Below are 13,416 nucleotides of genomic sequence, written 5' to 3'. Positions count from 1 at the left end.
ATATTACGCACTTAATAACTGTAAAGGCATTATTAGTTATTTACACAAAAGTTTTGTATGCAACTAGTCGTGACCTATCTTTCTTGGCAATTGCCCAAGTGCAATTTGTCACTTTTAATATAACAAAGTTGAATACTAGGTTTTTAAAGAACCTATCATAGTTGAAAGCCGAGCGCAAGTTGAAATATAGTATCGTCATTTGAAAAACATTACTAAATCCAATAATAGGTGAAAGTTTATTTAATTTGACAGAAATAATTCAACTAGACCATGATCTCTAACCATCCTCTTTCGTGATTCACTACAAGAAAACTGCGTATTAGTGGTGACACATGTCGCCGCTAATAGCTACCAAAATCGCCGCTAATAGCTTGTCACTAATAGTCACAAGTCACCGCTAACAAGTCACGGTTGCCGCTAATACTTTGTCGCCGCTAATAATATATTTCGCCGCTAATATACAGGGTTTTAGCCGCGACATGTGTCGCCGCTAATAGTCACATGTCGCCGCTAATAGTAGCAGGCATGCTGTCCAGCACTGCTCTATTTTCGGTTCCTTTCCTGACCCGTTCTCCTACATTTCATGATAATTTCCAGATTTTCAAAACAACACAAATCCAAAAAATTTCATACGCATATATATCATAAACATAAAACATCGTCTAATAAGATAAAACACGAAAACAACAGTATTAAACATAACAATCGTCTAGATAAAACATCGTCCAAAATACATGATGTCAGTAGTTCAGTATATAGTGTCTGTAATCGAGTTAGTTGGATTTGTGTTTTGTATTAAGCGAAGTTCTCACAAGTTCGTTTGTTATAGGCGAACTTGTGGAACAAGCGAAGTTAGGGACAACTTCGCCTAAACATGCTAGGCGAAGTTGTCGTGCTTTATAAGCTGTTAGGTTACGGCTGAGTTTATGGATCAGAGATAGTTTTCAGTTTACGAGTTATTGAGTTTGTGTAATCGGTGATCAGTGAATCACGTGTTTCCAGTTGCAATACAACGTGTCTTTGTTTATTGTAACGTGTGTTTAATCGTGTTATCGTGTATCGTCTTCTACGCTCGTATCGTCTTACGTAGGGATTCCGCACCTACGTAGAACGAGATATTCCGTGTAGATCCGGCTGGGAACCTACAAATGGTATCAGAGCATTTGCTCGTGATTGTGTGGTTCGGGATTATCACGCGGGTGTAGAAATCGTTCCGTTCGACTATTCGCGGGACGAGTTTACCGAGTTTTTGTGTCCTACTCACCTCCCACCATCATAAACAACCCATTACATCTTCGCATACCTCGCAAAATCCAGAAATCAAACCTGCAAAATCATCGTGTTTATCAGGCGAAGTTGCCGCTACTGTTTGTAGGGTTTAGGTGAAGATATAAGGTTAAGCGAAGTTATCTACAACTTCGTCTACCTCACAAGTTCGCTTAACTTAAGCGAAGTTATCTACAACTTCGCCGATTCAGGCGAATTTAAAAAGGGAGCGAAGTTAAGAATTCAAGCGAAGTTAAGACTTAAGCGAAGTTATCCACAACTTCGCCTACAGTACTGTTAAGAATAAAATTTTTATTTTTCGAGTTTCTTTGTGTTTTTGTTTCGTAAAAGATGACTTCGATAAATATTACGGAACTGGTGAAGATGGAAGTGGAAGCGGGTTCAGCTACTAAGGCACCAAAGATGCTTAAGGGTACCGATTTCGTGGCGTGGAAAGATCGGTTTGAGCAATATGTTAAATACCAAGATGTGGGTGTGCATTCAAGATGGATACATTCCACCAACTGCTTTGTATGAGGGTCGTGAACAGATTAAGAAATACAACAAGATGGAAGAGGAAGAAAAGAAGATGTATGAGGCTGAAAGCAAAGCTCATGCTGCGATTACAATGGCTCTTCCACAAGAGATTCTTCACACCTTCAGGAAGTATAAAACCGCTAGAGAGCTATGGGAAGAGCTTGAAAACCGATTTGAGGGTAATGTGGGGATTCGTGCATCCAAGATTAAACTACTCAAAACCCAATTCTCGATGTTCAAGTATCTGAAGAATGAATCACTTGATGATATCATCACGAGATATTATCATCTGATGACCGAACTCAGCAATTATTCCATTGCTTACAAAGAAGATGAGATCGTTGAAAAGCTTCTTGATGCTCTCCCACCAAAATGGGAGATGTACACTGTCTTGATGAGAGAAGATAAAGAGTTTGCCGACTATGACTTAGAAACCGCAGTCAACAAACTACGAACTTTTGAACTTAACATGGTTCGAAAAGAGACACCAACTGATCAGGTTCAGGATCCGGGAATGTATGGTGCGAAAGTTAATTCAAGTTCAAGTTCGAAGTCTGAATCATCTGCTTACTACTCAAAGGGAGACTTGGGCGCTAACTCAACACATGAAGGTCATGTATCTCTCAACATGTTGGGTCCCAGATTTTAATCCTTTGCTTTAATCGTGCAGGAACAGTTGAACAGGGCTGCAAACAATCTATGGGTTGTGGATAGCGGCTGTTCCTGACACATGACGGGTAACAAGAATTTGTTACACGAATGGAAACCTGTTCAGGGAGGAAGAGTAAGTTTTGCTGGAGAGAGCGGTGGAAGGATTACTGGAATTGGGACGGTGACTAATGGTAAAATGACGTTAGAGAAAGTGAATTTCGTTGAAGAACTAAAGCATAATCTGCTGAGTGTATCGCAGATCTGTGACAAAGATTACACAGTGCACTTTACCAAGAATGAAGCGATCGTAATGTATCCTGGTTTCAAGATACCAGAGGATTGGATAGTAATGAGGGCTCCAAGAGAAAAGAATACGTATGTTATGGACATGAGGTCGACTGAGATGGCAACAGAAGAATCTTGTCTTCTGTCAAAAGCAACTGAATCGGAGTCCGAGTTATGGCATCGAAGAATGGGGCATATTCATCTTCGGAAAATGAACTACATTGTCAAGAATGGGCTGGTGCTGGGTGTTCCTTGAAGAATTTCAACTTTGAAGACCAATGCTTATCGTGCAGAAAGGGAAAGCAACACAAGAAATCCCATCACACCAAGAATGTTAATTCAATCGTCAGTACCCTAGACCTACTTCACATGGATCTCTTCGGTCCCGTGAATGTAAAAAGCCTAGGTGGAACATCATACTGCTTGGTGATAACTGATGATTTCTCTCGATATTCTTGGGTATATTTCCTGAAGTCAAAGGATGAAACTATTCAGATGGTAATAAATTTGATTACCAAGGTTGAGAATATTATGGGAAAAAAGGTTAAATACATCAGGAGTGACAATGGGACAGAGTTCAAAAACTATCAGATGGAGATCTTCTGCTTACAGAAAGGAATAGACCACCAGTACAGCGCCCGTATACTCCGCAACAAAATGGGGTGGCTGAGAGGAAGAACAGAACGTTAATTGAAGGAGCCAGAACCATGCTGGCTGATTCGAAACTTCTTGTGGTGTTCTGGGCTGAAGCTGTTGCAACAGCCTGTTATATCATTAATAGAGTGTTAACTGTTAAAAGATTGAATAAAACATGTTATGAACTTATGCATGGGAGAAAGCCCAACTTGAGTGGTCTCGAACCATTTGGGTCTCCGTGTTCGATATTAAAGACAAATTTTAAATTTGGTGAAATAGCCGACGAAGGTATTTTAGTCGGATATGTTGTTGGGACTCTCAACAGACGAGTCTTTAATACATCGACCAGCAAGGTTGAGGTGGTGTGTAACACTGATATCACAAGTTACAAATCACCAAAACCAAGCACGGGACCCGCTGGGGTTTTCGACTATGATAGGCTTTTTAAATCTTTTAACATTTCTTACTTGGATTGTGCAGAAGTAGATGAGAGGATTGCTACGAAGATGCTTTACGATGAGGAAGACAATTTTGTGCAATGACCGCAGTATGATGAATGTCAACCTTCCTCGTCAAATGCTGTCGATACCCCTGCTGCCTCTACAGAAGAGGAATTCTTCAATCCGTTTCACTTTCAACAACAATCACCCATTGATGAGCAACCTTCGAACTTGGAAGACAATCTGCAAGTCAGTTCGGTTCCGACTACGAGAGTTCACAAAAATCATCATTTGGAGAACGTGATAAGTGATCTGTCCGACGGTGTATAAACAAGATAAAGCTTGAATGAGCACACCTGTGTTTACACAAGCATTAAAGATACGGGCATAATCAACGAATGCTTGTACACCTGCTTCATCAGCCAGATTGAACCAAAGAACTATCAAATGGCTCTCAAGGACAGCTCGTGGGTCGAAGCCATGCAAGAAGAGTTAGCCCAGTTCAAGAAAATGGAGGTATGGAATTTGGTTGTAAAACCGAAGAATGTGCATGCGATTGGCACCAAATGGGTTTTCAAATGCAAGAGAGATGAAAAAGGGATTATTATCAGGAACAAGGCGAGGCTGGTTGTAAAAGGTTTTAATCAGCAAGAGGGGATCGACTACAATGAAGTGTTTGCTCCTGTGGCGAGACTAGAAGCGATTTGATTGTTTTTGGCATTTGCTGCACACAAGGAGATGAAGGTGTTCCAGTTAGACGTGAAAAGTGCGTTTCTTAACGGTAAAGTCGATGATGTAGTGTACGTTGAGCAACCTCCGGGTTTTACTGACCCAGACTTTCCTGATCATGTGTACAAGCTAAGTAAAGCGTTATATATGGGCTACATCAGGCCCCTCGTGCCTGGTACTCAACTTTATCCGATTACTTGTTTGAGAATGAATTTGAAAGGGGAAGGATAGATAGTATACTGTTCGTTAAGAGAAATGGAAGAGACTTTCTTCGGGTTCAAGTCTATGTGGACGACATCATCTTCGCTGCATCAAAAGTCGCCATGTGTCAGGAGTTTGAAGCCATCATGAAACAGAGGTTTAAAATGAGTGCTATGGGTGAACTAACTTTCTTTTTAGGACTGCAGGTTGATCAGAAGAAAGATGGGATGTTCATTCATCATACTTAGTCCATGACGTTCTCAAACGCTTCAAGATAGAGGACAGCACTCCATTTGATACTCCAGTTTGCGTCAACCATAAACTGGGTGCTGATTCAGACAGTGATGCAGACGTGGACCCAACCCAATATCGGGCAATCATAGGTTCTTTAATCTACTTAACTGCTTCTAGACCTGATATTATGTTTGCAGTTTGTCTTTGTGCACGCTTTCAGGCAAACCCAAAGGAATCTCACTTAAAGGGTGTGAAGAGGATATTGCGATATCTCAAAGGCAAGCCTAAGCTGGGGTTGTGGTACACGAGAGGAGGAGACTTGGAGTTGGTCGCCTACACAGATTCTGATAATGGAGGATGCAATCAGAGTCGGAAGTCAACAAAAGGTAGATGTCAGTTTCTTGGAGGCAGATTAGTGTCATGGCAGTGCAAGAAGCAGACCTCAGTTGCCATTTCAACCTGTGAAGCAGAATACATGGCAGCATCGAACTGCTGCTCCCAGGTTCTTTGGATACAACAGCAATTGCGCGTTTATGGTCTAAATTTCACTCATACTCCTATTTGCATTGATAACACTGCTGCTATCTCAGTAACTAACAATCCCGTAAAGCATAGCAAAACTAAACACATTGACATCCGTCATCATTTTATACGGGATTGTGCTGAGAAGAAACTGATTGTGCTCGAAAAGGTTGATACGTTAGATAATTTCGCTGATTTGTTTACTAAAGCGTTTGACAAAACGCGTTTTCAAAACCTTGTTGAGCTGAATGGGATGATCAATCCCGAGTAACCGTGTTTTTCATTTTTGTTTAAAAAAAAAAATATCACTATCGCTTAGAATTATGTCGGTTGCCTCAGTTTGAAGGACATATCTTCGGATCTGTTTGATCCTCATCTCTACTTGTAGAATATGAGGATAGCCATTAACTAGATGACTGAAAGTGACCGGGGCGGTTTATGATGTGTTTTTAAATTCTTTCGCTGAAAATTAGTCGTTCATACTTAGTTAGAAGGACACATACTCGTATGTGGTCGGTCCAGCTGATCCATAGGATCTTCAGGATAGCCATTTACCTGAAGACTTCGACTTGATCGGGGCGATAGAAGTTAAAATTTTTTTTGGGAGATGAAATTATTTTTCAAGTCTACTACTTCGTAAGAAGTTCCTTTACTATGTTTATCAGAAAATTGATCCAACCTTGGAAAGTGATAGATATATTGATTCTGTGTGCTTAACTAGTGAAGTTATTAGGCCTATAAAAGACATTAGAATAGTCATTGTATGTCATGGTAGCTTTTTGTGGTGCGTAAAAGTAGAAGTGATACTAACTAAATCTACTCGATTTTACGTGGAAACATCTTAAGAGTTGCGCATGTCTCCATATATATCTTTCCGAATGATAGGCAGAAAAGCGATTACCCAGTCATACACGAGCCCGTGAGTGTTCTAATTCCCATGAAGACAGCGTGTCAAGAAACTGCAGTGATCCAGATTCGGGACTTGCAGTTGTTTCCTACTCTGAAGTTGTGTAAATATTTATTTAAAAAAAATAAAAAAAAATAAAAAATAAAAATAAAAATTGTGTTATTGAGACATTCTAGAGTTAATAATGTTAATACTTCTCAATCAAGATGCAAGAAAGACAACGGGAAGAAGAGTCTAAAGATCGAAGAGTACATACTACTTAATCAGACACTACGGGTCGAGGTCAACTCGGGGTGACTTGGGGAAAGCCAAATACGCTTTGAGAATAGATAGGAGGCATCATAATCTCTGAGTTGTTGCCCATTTAAGTTTTGAGCTTAATTGAACCAAATTCGTATCACAGAAACGATGAAAACCATTTTAAGTTATTTACCTGCTTACAACCTGTTTCTTTATGTCATAATACAGCTGAACATGGATCTATGTGACAGTCACGTAATTAGTATGATTCCTGTTCGGATATTTTCTAAAACGTGGTAGTCCCTGTCGAGACTGAAATTTGATCCCGTGTACTTTATTTTTAAAAAGTTTTTCTACTTATGTAGTTGTATGATTTTATACCTGGTTACTTGGTCTTGATTGTATCATTTAATTCTTTAAAGGATGTTTTAAAACTTAATTGCAAATTGTTCAAATTATAGGGGTTTGTTTTGTAAATTTTAATACAGGCGAACTTATCCATAACTTCGCCTGCAATAGGCGAAGTTATCCATAACTTCGCCTGTATAACCTTGACCCTATATAAAGGATTTTTAAGGTCAAACTGTTTATTATTTTCATAAACCAGCGAACTTACTTCCGTAACCCTAAGCGAACTTATCGAATCGAATCCTCTGTGTTAATTTTTTATCGATTTCAACTCTGATTAAAGGTGTGTAGGGTTATTGTATCGAATATTCACTGTCATTGATGTAAATCAAAGTGTATTTTGACCCGTTTCGTGACCTCGGTCTTTCGAAACCTCACCACCCGATTTTCAAACTTGTTATTACGTGGTCGTAATCATAGTGATCGTCTAGATCTTCATAATATCATGTGTTTATCACCGAACATTCTCCAAATTGATCCAAATCAGTTCGTTTGAAAGTCTAATCTGTCGCTTATTCATATTCGGCGAAGTTACAGTTTAGGCGAAGTTATCCTCAACTTCGCCTAAGGTTTAACTTCGCCTGATATTTAATTATGTAACAGTATATGAGGCGAAGTTGTGGTTAGGCGAAGTTATCATTAACTTCGTCTGGCCCTTTTTATTTAATATTTATTAGGCGAAGTTCAAGTTGAGGCGAAGTTGTTCCCAACTTCGCCCCACCTCTAACTTCGCCTATACAGAATAAATCATAACTTCGCTCATGGTAAAAGGCGAACTTGTGATTTGCTTCGACGATTCTCTAACTTAGTTTGTTTGTTGCAGAAATGGCAGCTGTAGCTGGAGCAGGCGGTGCAGGTGGTGATGAAGGTGGAGACAATAACCGACAGTTTTTCCCAGGGCATAACATGTACATCACCTTGGACCCGGATGCGAGCGGTGTTGATGATTTCCGCGAGATCATCACGTTCCTACTCCGCTCGCGTATATTCCACGCGATTACCACAACACTGCCGAAATCTTTGCCAAACATTGAAGATTTCTAGCAGACAGTGGAATATGACTGTCGAGTCGAGCCCCCGGTTATGCGTGCAACGGTCAACAATCAGATAGTACAGTTCTCATCTGAACAGATCAGGGTGGCTTTGCGGTTTGGAGATGAAACGAGAGACGATCCTACCGACTTTGTAGCTCCATTCCGAGATGGTGCGTTTCTGAGAATGGGATATTCTGGTCCCTTGGGGGATACTCAGAGACGCAAGGGGTTCTTGCTAGACCAGTGGCGCTTTCTCATGCACATGATGATTGTGTGCATGTCTGGGAGAAAGGCTGGTACAGATGGTATGGGCGCGACCATGCAGTCGGCGATGACTGCACTGACTTACAATAAGCGTTACAGCTTTAGTCAGATGGTATTCTACGAGATAGATCGTCAAAGACGAGCGGTGGCGCGTGAGAGATTTCTCATGTATCCAAGATTCCTCAAAATGATCTTGAATCATGTTGCTCCCACGCTACCTCAACGCCGCCCAATCAGATATGTGGAAAGTGTAAGTAAAAGGATCTTCGCTCAGTGCAGATCATCCAGTGCGAGGAGCAAACCTAAGCTCCGTCCTCGACATACTCCATTATTCGGGTACTTGATCAACCCAGAGTATGTTCCAGCTCGTGGGGACGAGTTTCGGGATCCTCAACCACAACAGGCTGGAGCACCTCAAGCTATACCTGCTGCTCCTGTTGTGTCACCGCAGGAGAATGTAGACCTTGATGCAGAGTTTGGCGGTCAAGGATTCTTTGAATGGAGCGGGTTGATTCTGAAGAGAATGTGCAAGTCTTGGTTGAAAGGGTTTCTAGTGTGAATGTTACTAGGGCAGCTACAACGGTGGCTGATTCAGATTCTTCAGATGAAGATGTGGCTGAAGCGAGACGGATTTTAGTAACACAGGAAAGAATTCATGGGAAAAGAAAGAGAGCCGATGATGACAATGATTCAGATTTTGAGGAAGAAGTTCATCAGTTGGTTCGTAGATCAAGAAGGGAGAGGACAGGTGCAGGTTCGGGAGCTGGTGAGAGCTCAAGAGTGATTCGTTTCACTCCACCCGCACTGTCCGGTATGACTATAGTCCCTTCATCGTTGCCAGTTACAAGGCCAAGCGCCACGGACGTTCCCGTGGTGGCTACCTCATCTTCATTCGGCCTCCCACCCACTTCATTCCAGCTATTGACTCCTGAGATTGTATCCTTGCCACCTCCAACTCTTACTCCAACGGAGGTTGTGGTAAGATTTATTGAGTCGACGGTTGTAGCTACTGCAGGGTTGTCGGTTACGATACCACCTGCGGTTACGTTTACGCCTACTTCTGAGGTCCCAGTTACATTGGAAATCCCTCCTCAGTACACTCAAGATATATCACATCTGAGGTTTGATTTTGATGCAACCTTATCTGACTCGGAACGAATAGCAGCGCTTGAAAGGGTCGTAGCAGAACAATCAAGGGTAAATCTTATCCAGACCCATGCTATTCAGCGCCTCGTTGCAGAGAATCAGATACAGTCGTCCCAGCTGATCGAACATGGAAAAATAATTGATGCTTTGAAACAGTTCTTGGCATCTCAGGGGGAGACGAGCTGTAAGGGTGATGAGCTGAGGACTAAGAGGCGTAATGATCGAGACGATGATCCCAATGCATCGAAAGGTGCAAGTGGAGAGTTGCCAAGAACTGAACAAGCTTTTGGGACTTCTACATCTTAGGGGGAGTCAACAAGTGCAGCTGGCGGATCGGGTGATGATGTGGTGGTCGTGGATGAGGAGATGATGGATGATGAGTTTATAGGTGATGATGATGTATTACCGGTTGAAGAGATAGAGAAGATTGGTGCAGAGATTGTTATTGATAGTGAGATTGAAGAGGGAGAGATTGTAGAGGAGAATGTTGAGCATGAGATTTCGGATGTTGATAAGGCAGATATGAGTCAAGATATGGGAAGTGATGAGACTGAATGGGAAGAGCAGCCAAGATGGAAAGAAGGCTACGCTCAGTGGTTTGTAAAAATGAAGAAACCGGCGGTCCCTACTATGTCCAAGAAAAGTTACAACATTAGAGGTTATGCTGAATTGAAAAAGGGGATTATATGTTGGTTATATGATGAGCATTTGAGGCTCTTTGTGATTAAAAGGTATGATGGTGTTCAGTACTTCAAGAGGCTGTTGAGATCGTTGAATACATTGCCTGAGTATGAAGTGAAGGACTTAGCCAGATTGGGGTTGATAAACAGAAGTGATGATAACATGGCTAGAGTCATTGGGAAGATAGTATGGAAGGAAAGTATAAAGGAAAAGAAGTTCGAGCTGTTGAAACCACAAAAGGGAAAACTTATTGAAGACAAAGATAGAGGAATGAGAGCAGATGGCAAGCCTTGGATGATCATGAAGTATAAGCCGATCCGGTGTCTAAAAGAAGTGCCGATGAAACAAATGCCCAAGGATGTGCTCAAAGATCTGAAGTGGTGGTATGTTGATTGTGAAACAGCTGAGGCAGTAATGGAGGATGAAGATGAACAAGAGCTGCTGAGAGTGTATGATCCAATGCATCTAGTGAACTTGTCTCAAGCCGATCTGCAGGTGCTGAACGAGAAGAAGATATTTTATATTCCTGCTTGGAAAGAAGAAGCGAAGAAATATCAAAGAATAGTTTCGGTTTGTGTACGAGAAGGAGTTCATGCTTAAAGATGAAGATACAAGATTGTTGAAGATTACAAGACACGTGCTTGAAGATAGAGATATGAAGCTACTGCCAAGGGGGAGTCTGTTGGTACATGATGTCAGTAGTTCAGTATATAGTGTCTGTAATCGAGTTAGTTGGATTTGTGTTTTGTATTAAGCGAAGTTCTCACAAGTTAGCTTGTTATAGGCGAACTTGTGGAACAAGCGAAGTTAGGAACAACTTCGCCTAAACATGCTAGGCGAAGTTGTCGTGCTTTATAAGCTGTTAGGTTACGGCTGAGTTTATGGATCAGAGATAGTTTTCAGTTTACGAGTTATTGAGTTTGTGTAATCGGTGATCAGTGAATCACGTGTTTCCGGTTGCAATACAACGTGTCTTTGTTTATTGTAACGTGTGTTTAATCGTGTTATCGTGTATCGTCTTCTACGCTCGTATCGTCTTACGTAGGGATTCCGCACCTACGTAGAACGAGATATTCCGTGTAGATTCGGCTGGGAACCTACACTCTCACTCTTCCTCATCCATGTCGTCTTGGTCGAATAGGTCATCATGATTCCTTGATACCTTGTTCGATGAGGACGAAGCATTATGTTGTGACATAAGAGCTAGAAACTCCGGGTCGCTAAAAATTCGATCTAGTTGAGCCTATAAGTAAAAAGAATAATTAATTACTAACATGTATGGGTCAAAATTACCTAATCCAAATTACCAAAATAAAAAAATATATATATATATATATATATATATTTACTAGTGTAAAGAATGGCTGTGATGTCGGCTCCTTATCATATTGATCCGCGACACTCGAAGATGCGGCTATAGAAGGCTTAGGCCCGATACCTCTCGTACACCCGCGTCGACGACCCAACACCTTTTCAAATATTCCGACCGCATTTGAAATCGGCTCATCAGTTTCTTCAAATTCGCCTTCGCTATTAGGCTTAGTTTGCTCCTCGATCTCTCTCCTTAATTCATTCTATATTTTATAACAACACAAAATATGATTAATATATTTGAAAAATATACTTTAATAAATATATGTGAAAAATATACTTTAATAAATACATACATATTGACGCTCCGCCACCTCACTATCAAAAGTGCCATCCCGTCGACAATGAGCTTTCTTAAAAACTTGGAGCTCGTTCAGGCGGCGCCGTATAACATTAAATATTAATATGCAGACAATAAATATATATATATATATATAATTTTTGTATGTGAGTGTAAAAATATAAATCATTACATTTTTGTAGCCATAGCTGCTATAGGATGCCGTCCCCCCCTGTTTGTGTATTGCTGCTTTTGTCGGTTTGCTGTGTTGACTGACGACCAGTTTTCATGTGACACGGTCTGGAAAAGGTTGATAGATTTCTTCCAGTTTTCGTCACTCATCTCCGTGGGGGGTTTGCTCTTTGTTAAGTCTATATTAGCCTTTCCACCCACAGCCGTATAATGGCCTTTTGCTTTGCTTTTTCGATCTCTATATCGCTTTGAGATCACAAAGTCAATGCCACCCCTTAACCGATTTTTTTGTGGATCTTGCTCTATCTCTTGTAAATTGAAGTATCGCTAGAAGCAATTAAAAGAAATTAGTTAATTAAATAAAAGACAAATAATTAAATGAAGAATATTCAAATTAACAAATCACTTACACCAAGATGCTCGAACAAAGCATTTTTCTCCGCTTCAGACACATTCGCCCAACTTTCCTTGTCAAAGGCGATGTTCCTCCCCATGAATATTCCCACTTCGCGAATAAACATGTCGGCAACCTCACCAATCGGAATGAATGTAGCACTCCTGTCAAATATGAGGGACAAAGGCCCCCCATTTTTCTTGTATGCAGCTGCCAATTTCTTATTTTTGGCAGGACCTCGTCCCTTACGTCGAGGAGGTAAAGCTACAAATACAATTAAAATTTATTGGTCACAACATGTATAAATATAACAATATATGTATTTATAATAAATGAATAAAATATAGTAAATAAATAAATTATAGTAACCCTTACCATCCTCCTCGTGAACACCTCGCCGAAAACCACCTGGAGGTGGCAGATCCTCAGCACCATCGCCGCCATGTCCTCGAGGCATGACGTCCGCCATGATCTGAAAAGTTATAAGATATGCAATACAAATATATAATACGATTCAAGTTTTCTATTGCTACATAAAAATACAAAGTTTTCTTATAACCACATACAAATACAAATTACAACTATTATTTTAATCAAACTCTCCCTCGAATTCTTCAGTGTCTGCCTCCTATCCCTCCGTGTCGTACTCAAAATCATCCTTGTCATTATCACTCTCGTCATCAGACAATGTATTAGCGGTAACCGTTGGTGGATTAACTTCAGTTGACTTCTCACCCACAGTGACATGAGAAGACGTGTTTAACAAGTATTGAGTAAAGGCAATGGAAAGTAAACAATTAGATGAAGAATTGTTATGAACAACGTCAAGATCTTCTACTAAGTCATTGTCAACATTTTTAGCATTTTCAACGCGGCCATCGTTTAATGTAGGTGGATCCCAAATTTTTCGATGATTAACATTCTCGACAACCCATCGGTGGTTATTATTTTGGTTTCCTCGACAAGGTTCTTGAATGTAAAACACTTGTTTGACTTGT

The sequence above is a fragment of the Bidens hawaiensis genome, unplaced genomic scaffold (genome assembly GCF_021521415.1).
Source record: "Bidens hawaiensis isolate Kalapana, Puna unplaced genomic scaffold, B.hawaiensis_p1.1 tig00000760_1, whole genome shotgun sequence".
NCBI classification, from domain to species: Eukaryota; Viridiplantae; Streptophyta; class Magnoliopsida; order Asterales; family Asteraceae; genus Bidens; species Bidens hawaiensis.
Note: the sequence above shows the minus strand (reverse complement) of the source record.